The sequence below is a fragment of the Limulus polyphemus genome, unplaced genomic scaffold (assembly GCF_000517525.1).
Source record: "Limulus polyphemus unplaced genomic scaffold, Limulus_polyphemus-2.1.2 Scaffold3317, whole genome shotgun sequence".
Lineage (NCBI taxonomy): Eukaryota > Metazoa > Arthropoda > Merostomata > Xiphosura > Limulidae > Limulus > Limulus polyphemus.
Genome location: NW_013668927.1, coordinates 54166 through 63089, shown reverse-complemented (window position 1 = coordinate 63089; position 8924 = coordinate 54166). Strand labels below are relative to the sequence as shown.

At 33.5% G+C, this 8924-nt stretch overlaps 1 protein-coding gene across 4 annotated transcripts in view; it reads right to left on the bottom strand.

Annotated features, from left to right (window-relative positions):
- Positions 1-8924, bottom strand: part of LOC106469123 (myocyte-specific enhancer factor 2C-like) — an 87343-nt gene that overhangs the window by 56569 nt on the left and 21850 nt on the right. The window contains exon 1 of one of the 4 annotated variants that reach the window (XM_022397549.1): positions 7027-7094. The exons of 2 other annotated variants lie outside the window; for them this stretch is intronic. The gene's annotated coding sequence lies outside the window, so the exon portion shown is untranslated. Of the gene's footprint in view, positions 1-579; positions 714-7026; positions 7095-8924 lie in introns of those variants that run through there. One more of the 4 variants, XM_013929582.2, reaches the window with a different exon arrangement.

Sequence of the window (8924 nt, the reverse complement as noted above, 5' to 3'; positions counted from 1 at the left end):
GTCTTTGCGAGTTACTACACAATTAATGTATAAATAATAATATCTCCATTGAAATAATTAATTCCAGTTAAAATAATATACAACACAAACAATACACCTTCCAATTGTAAATTTTGTAGTTTATTAGGGATTGCAAACCAGCACATATTTTCTAGGTTTAATTCTCTCCTTATCATGAATTATTTAATTAAATCCTATCTGCCTTTCTCTAATCGTAAGGCAGGGAACGTTTTGTTTTTCAGATCCTAACTACAAGTTCACCAGAGCAAATGTTTTCTAATTCAGCGCAAGCGTTATAGCTCACGTGCTCACGTGGAATTTCGCACGGATACCTCTGCGCTGTATCATCGCTACGAAGCCTAGCCGCTGCGCAGAATCACTCAAGCCCAACTTTGAAAATTATACACAATAAAAAAGGTCAAGCGTGAAGAATATGTGATTACACCGAAACCGCACACAGTTTTTTCTTACCTATACAACATAGACATGGTCTACTATTTCTTATATTGTCTATTACAAAAGGTGCAATGTTATCTCTGCCAAGATACTGAAGCAAGAAACGTGACAATAGGTCCTTACCTTCTTTATCAAATGAGTGATTATTTTTGGGCAACTTTATACTAGCAGGGACCTGGAGTAGGCAGCCAAGATGAATCTTTATAAACAGGAGAGCAAAAAGTTGGCAAGTTCAGCATAGGATATTTACAGTCTTTAGTCTCAGTAAGTTTCCTTCAAAACAGTAGTGATCTTTAGAATATGGAACCCTGCCAGCACACTACCTCCCCTACCCCTTTAATTGGCTCTTCCTAGCAACACTCAGATTTCACCAGCACTAGACTGGAGATCCGTGGCTTTCCTTATTTGGAAAAGGGACAAAACCGCATCCTTTGGCACTCTGCCCACTCCTACAGCATCTGTTGCATGAAAGCCAGAGGAAATATTGCCAGAAGCACGTTCCACGTGACAGGATGGCAGCTCGCCAAAAGACTAAAAAGAACAAACTCTTGAGATAATTTATAACGAATGAAATACCTCCTCACTGAACAATCACCATAGCAGAACTACAACCCCACCTAGCGGATAGGAGCAAGATGAATCATCATGAAGAACAGGTGCAGGTTCATATAAGAATTTCAATGCATTATTTAGTTCTCCAGACAAAATAACTTCTTTTAACGAAATACAAATTCAGGCTTCGCTCTAGTACAAACACTTTATTGTAGCCTTCCATCCACACTATTCTACTTGGGATAAAGAAATAAATCAGTAAGAATTATTGTAGCAGTGACGTTGTGTCCATTTATATCAAACAATATATTTTATAAAAAAAAAGTACAATTATTTTCAATCCAGATGACACTTATTTTGTAAAATAAAGATCTTTTGTACCAAGTTCGCCCTAGATTATTTTTTCATAAAAGAATACCATTTCAAGAAACGAGAAACAGATCACTTGTGAAGACTGTTAGCTTTATTTAAACAAGTCTTAAGAACTTTCGTGCAAACCTAATTTCACACTGATAGGCCTAGAACGACGCCCACCGCTAACTCTTCGGCTAATTCTTCCTGCACGAATTGTGGCATTTGACCGTCACTCTTATAGCACACCCGCTGCTTCAAAGTGCGGAGCGAGTATTACTGACAATGGGAAACGAACCACGAATCCTCGGATTCACAATACAGACACGCTATCCATTGAACCACGACTGTTTAGTCTCAATGAAAAAAACAAAACAATCACCAGATTACTCGGCAGACGACATCATTTTAACCACAATTAACAACAACAGGAAAATAATATTATTTTAAACAGAATTAACAACAAACTGAGTAAAAGCCTCACGATTTTACAAGCTAATAATATGATGATTTGAAAATTATTTTAGGTAAGCATGTGCGTTTTTATGTACTTGTGTGTGTACAGATAAATATATAATGGCTTGGCCAATCGAAACTATGCATGTTTCAGATGAATATAATTTAAGGTATATATATATACACTATTACTAGAACAAGTCATTGAAACGAGTCGTTTCGTATATATTTTAAAACGCTATTGTACAATTAAATATAATTTTATATTTGCTACTAATGGAATAGTTTTCGTATTCAATCGGAAGTTTACAAAGAACAAATTTAAACGGTAACAATATAATATAATGTACGATAAAAGGTGCGGCATACACATATTTAATAACATTGTCAAGCGAAAAATATATAAAGAAAGGCTTAGATATAAGAATAAACACTGTATCTTTAAAATAATGAGAATAACCAAATAACAAAATACGGAGAATTTGGAACTGATTAAATTAATCACAACAGGTTGGTGATATTAATTAGTGTTGGGTGGTCATTGGAGAAAATTCTCGTGACTACTGTTCGTTGGTAAAAGAGCAACTAACGAGTTGGCTATCATTGCTATATTAGGGACGGCAAGCGAAGATAGCTCTCGTGTAGCTTTGCGCGAAATTCAAAACCAACTAAACCAAACTTAACGTGAAAATGCTAGAGTGCTACCCCCACCATTACCACCAAAGAAATTTCTAAAACTTACGAAATAACTTTACATTTTTTTTTTCAAAGCACGAAGCTACGCAATAGGATATATGTGTGCTACGCCCTCCGCGGGTATCTAAGTCCGATGTTTAGCGTTATAAATCCACTGACTTACCACTGAGTCGGGGGAGGGACTATACATTTACAGTTAGCTGACACTATGAATGTCTAAGACTGCTTTCCATAGAATGACGTTAATCAACCGGTTATCCCTGAAAAATAACCTTATGAATAATAAAAAACACCTTAATCATTGAGCATTTTTGAACAGTACAACGAATATAGATACGGAAGTTTTATTTTTGTTGTTGTTGTTTTAACTAATCTTGTTTTATTGTTCTTTTTTAAACCTAAACAATTATCGAGGTGATTTCACGATAAATCTAATTACATTTGGTACGTTAACGTAAATTTAGTAATGATTATTATATTAAGAAATTATTTCCAAACTTAGTGCCATAAAATTATTCTCCTTGCCAGGCAGACAATATTCGTTACAGAGGTTAAATCAATATACCGTAGGAAAACAAAAACAGTCAAACGCGTCAGTGGAATCTTAATCCAGGCGACCAAACGTGACTGAGGGATATAGTTTGATATTGTTTTTTTTTTTATTAATTAATAATATTTGGATATCCTACAACAACATATCTCCAGATTAGATGTTTTTACTAGGCAGCTAACCAAAGGGACCATCAGTTGAATTTGAAGACTTTAGAAATAGCAAAGTATAAACTTGTACATTCAATACTAGATCGCGCGATAAATAAAAGCCGGTGAGTTGTTTACGATTTATCAATTGTCCAATAGGAAGCTCCCACGTCGACTTTAGAGGCGTGCTTAATAATATAATGATCACTGAATGCTCACAATAAGGTCAACTTTTGATCTTTAACATCATTGACTGGTTACAAGAGGCCAGGCAGCCAGTACAGTGATGATCACGAATACCGTTACCCAGAGCTGTGAGAAATATACAGCTGCCGTTACCGAACAGGTCAACTGTCAACAAGGAATTTTAATAAACAAGGTCTCTCAATACTGGCCAGATGGGCGATGGCCTTTGTCCGCTGAAACGAAGCGTGTCAACTGCCAACCGGGATTACAAAATTAATTGTTTTCGTTTAGAAAAGACCAACCAACTGGCAAGGACTTTTACTCACGTTAAGTGACATGAGTGTATACACGTTCCTATCTGTCGACCTACATTTGGCAAAAATGACGTCATAACGATAAGTTAAATCTCCAACTGAAAACTATCCCCATCTTATATTTTCTATTTATATTTTTATGTAAATATAATCGTAACATAAGATTTGAATGTGTATGTACCTAACTTATAAAATCACTTCTTATTGTTTTCCTATGATAATACAAGTAAAAATATTACAGCAGTAATCATATAAACTTCAAATAGTTATATCAAATAAGCTGATGTATTAAAATACAATAATCGAGAAAGCCTGAGGGAATGCAAAAATTACTTAAGGGAATGCCACTTGATCCTTAGAATTACTGTTTGGACCCATATCCCATCGCATTTATCCACCAAATTAGTTGTTGGTCCATGGATGTTGATTGCAGGATCCATAAAAAAACACAAGTAACACACAAAAACGTAAACAAAAATACCGTCAATTGCTCCCACTAATTACACTGCTGAGATTTTCTATGTATTTTATGTAAATAAAGGAGAGTGATTTCATCTTTTTTTTTGCCAGTTTTTTACACTCTGTGTTATTGACAGATACAAATATATAGTTACTCAAAATGACGCAGTTATGTAGTAGCAAACAGTATATAAACAAGTCGATAATTTGGGCATTAATCAGTATCTCAAATCATAAACAAGTCGATAATTTGGGAATTAATCAGTATCTCAAATCATAAACAAGTCGATAATTTGGGAATTAATCAGTATCTCAAATCATAAACAAGTCGATAATTTGGGCATTAATCAGTATCTCAAATCATAAACAAGTCGATAATTTGGGAATTAATCAGTATCACAAATCATATACATCTGTGGTTATCAAGTTTTTAATAACCACATAAAAACACTCAAGTTTTATCACCGAGTATGGGGTTCGAGCGTTGCTTTAGTGGTTGACGTGCCGGACATCGAATTCGAGAATCCATGGTTTACGTTCCGCTACTACCACAAATTTTCTCTCAGCGCTTTGTGGCCATTAATGCTTTATAAAGTTACGGTCAAATTTTATTCATGTAGAGTAGGTCAGGCTTTGTAAATCAGTTCAGAATTAGAGACGGCTAACTCTTGTGTAGCTTTGCGCAAATTCAGAAAAAAAAAATCACTGTATGGCGGTTGCAAAGTGTATGTATACTTTAAAACTCCGAGGGATAGTACTAAAAAATAAAACCCAAAATTGAAAATACTTTAAAGAACATTTTTTTCCAATAAACACATCATTTGAAAAATCATAAGAAAATAATAAGACTAGGAAATCAGTTTAAGTGTAAAACCTCTTGACTGTAAAGTCGTAAAAATGCTCGTGAAGTAAACACCTTCGTAAAACAATTATTTTAATTCATGTTACAGGGATTTCTAATAATATATACAGTGGTTACAGAAAACCAAAAGTTGGTGTTTTAAAAGTTCACAACAATAAAAGCATCTCTTGGTAGTTGGAAAGATAAGATTACTAGACACAAGAGAAAGGAGCATCTGGTGGACATATATAACTTTACTTCGTTTATATAATACAGGAGGTTTGTTTCTCGTGAGCTCAAAATGTATATCGAAAAAACAAAACAAAAAAGCTTTCCTATTTCCAAATTTATTTCTAAAATAAAAAAAATACAATAATTATGGAATTCTTGAACACTTCTTTAATCTAAGTGCTAATACACATAAAAAAGTGTTATCAATTACATAATATAAAACGGCACTTGTGCAATATATACATATGTACAGTTAAAAGGAGTACAACGTTAACATAATTACACAATAAATAATTATTAAAAGAGGTACCAGTCCTAAAATGACTCTATACGTTCCAGTGTTTTTACGCCACCATTTTCAGATCTGAAGATCATACGAAATATATAGTCATTCTAGGGCTGGTTCCTCTTTTAATAATTATTTATTGTGTAATTATTTTAGCGTTGTACTCCTCTTAATTATATATATATATATGTTCTCAATTTTTGATAACGTTTTCAACGATACGTCATCGTGTTATCTCAACTAACATATTTCAGTCGTAACATATATCTCTCTCTTTGAAGGTCACGTGCTAGCTTTCAAAATCATTCCCCACTAATTCACGTGACTCTCTCGTTTCATCTGGAAACTTTAAACCACACGACTTACCGCACCGAACTGGCATCGAATCAGTATAGTAAGAGAGAGAGAGGATAGTGACATGTCTCGAAATAAAAAAATAAATTCGTTTAGTTTATATCTCGGGCACGATATCATACTTCTAAACCTCCCTGCATATACAATGACAATATAATTTGAAGTATTATAAAGGACTTGTGTTAGGTGTGGTTTTAAACGGAACACTAAAAATGTCCTCGAACACGAAGACGAGCTAAAAAAAAACTTTTCAGAAATCATTTACAACTTCAGTGAGTGATTTACACGGGAATTGTCATTATGAACAATTATATCATTATATTTATAAATAAATGGGATGAATGCTAATATCGATTAAGAAAAAGGAAGTTCATATATTCTTGAATCTATAAGGTACTTAACGGCCAATTTTTTGTAACTATCTCGTTTTTTGATTCCATATCGACAATTATTTTAAAACTCTTATCGACTTTTATTTCCTGTTTATGGTTATTTGCAAGTGAAGAAATTATCAATGCTTCTATTAACTCTGGGCGTGTCGGGCTATTATATAACCTAAATTTAGCAACAAAAAACACACGTACTTTGTACAGTATTAAAACAACTGGCTAGACTTGGCACCACGCCAAGTTCATGACCTCGTTGCTTAGCAACGATAACGGATGTTTATACGACCAGCTGTTATGAATCCCGCTGCTCTCCATCCTCATTCGAGAGTGTAGAATATAAGGAGGCATTTGTGAGGGCTGATAAGGTTACGGACTGGCTTTTGTCTTAAAGTTTACACCCCTTGCGAGTATGCTCTGGCAGTAAAATTATAGGTACTAAAAACCAGAACCTTACAGATTACAATTACTACTTTATTAAGTTATCACAACATTACTTCATGTTCCAAATTATACTACGATTAAACGAGTACCAATAATTTCTCACATGTTTGCGTACTACAATGCTAAGAGTCTCTGTATTTTTAATTTATTTATATAATTTTATTTTCAATAGAGCTGTACATTAAGAGCAACATATAACAATAATAACTTCAGACAATTGGAAATATTCAACCCTCACCGTTACAACTTGAAATAATAGTATTCTAATCAGAAAAAAATAAATAAGTAAAGATATATACTTACATACATACGTACCTATGACAAGAACTGGTTACTAACAAAAATACTGGCGCTAGAAATACGACGATCATATATCGACATTCAATTTTGCTTATGGTATTTGAAATAACAAACCATCGTGTAAAATTAGGAATCTTTCTAAGTATTTTAACGCCTCTTTTAATGTTTGGGGCCATAAGCACTAAGAATTCAAAGGTGATAAAATTAAATTTAGTTATTTTTAAAGTTAGACACAAACCAGTAGAGAGCTTTTTAGTTCCTTAAGTAAGAAAAGTTGACGCACTAAAAAGCTTGCATGCAGAGAGCGAACTAAGTTTTCTCACGCGATCTGTTTTCGTATGAGCAAGTTGACTTTCAGACTGTCGTCTAAAACTTAAGGCCGCCAACTAGACAAAAATAAAGAAATGGTCATCAGGTTTGGGCACTGACGTCATGCAGCTACATATTTTAAGAGGCACAGTAAGAAAACAAAGTAACAATGACAGTGGTAGGTTAATAACACAGGCCTGCGAATTTAAACTTCATAAAAGTTGTTTTGGTTTTAATAACGGATATTCCATTATTCAGCTATGCAGATTTCGAAAATAATATTCTTTTTTTTTCTATCACGTAAGATTTTTTTACAAATCGGGATGAAAGAAAAAAATCTTACTTCGATCAAATTATTATTTCATTTACCACAATGAACATTTTATTATTATGTTTGTTAACAAAAATGCAAGCAAACTAATGTACATCCTCATTCATCCCGATTTTTTGTTGTTTTTTTTTTATAGAAAAACTACGTGTTGTGGTCTTTCTTTTATGTATTCCGTTATGACGTTTTGTGAAAAATCTGTACGTAATGGGAAAAAATGAATATCATTTTCGGATTCAGCATACAGGAATTATTGTATGACATGTAAAAAATACAAGACAATAAAACCATCGCAGGACTATGTAGTCATACAAACAATAAAAAAGTGGAGTGAATTGTATTTTTCGTATTAAAGTTTGCATTGTTACTTTGATTAACTTGTTAGATTCCAATACAGACAAACATTTTTAATCAAATGTTTATATATAAATTTGAGAATATTAAAACAGTGTATTGTAAACTTTTTTTCAAGTGGGGGTGGCTTCAGAAACGACAAAACATTCTATTTAGAAATTGAAGAATATATTTAACGTAACCCTACGTAGTCATAGTGACACCACTAAGCCCTTTATCGGTCAGAAAAAAAATACCTTTAACATTTGTATATCAGACTACTTTTAAGGCTTAAGCGAAATAATTTCTCACTTCTAGAAGGTCACATGGCAAAAATTCAACGTTTAACGACTTAAGTTCAGGTGACACCAATAGCCATCTTTAAATCAATACCAATTTCTAATGATCCTATGGTCATTTGATATTAGTATCATCCTCAACTGATTGCAAAGTCGTACATCTAATCATTCTAACGTTCAAATAACACTTGTACCAACTTTTACTGATTTTAATGTCAGTTTACACCAGAATCAACCTCTCCTGCTTCTATTGTAATCTCCATTGGTTCTAAGACCAGATGGCACCAGTATCAAGCCTGAGTGATTCACCAAAAATGAAACCAAGCATATTTTGGATATGACATCAAAAATGACCTCAGGTGAAGTCGTGCTACAAAATTATAGATAACTTAGTAAATTTCATTACACCTAAAAAGCTTCGCTGAGTTTAGACGCTAAATCCATTCTAAAATATTATAATCTGCACACTCAATCAAAAATTATGTTGGTTGCATTGGAAACAATTTCTTACACCGAGAAATTGGGATTTTTGTGATGTTTCTTAACGCTGACCCTTTAAAACAGTTTTTTTTTTATTTCGCGCAAAGCTACACGAGTGCTATCTACGCTAGCCGTCCCTAATTTAGCAGTGTAAGACTAGAGGG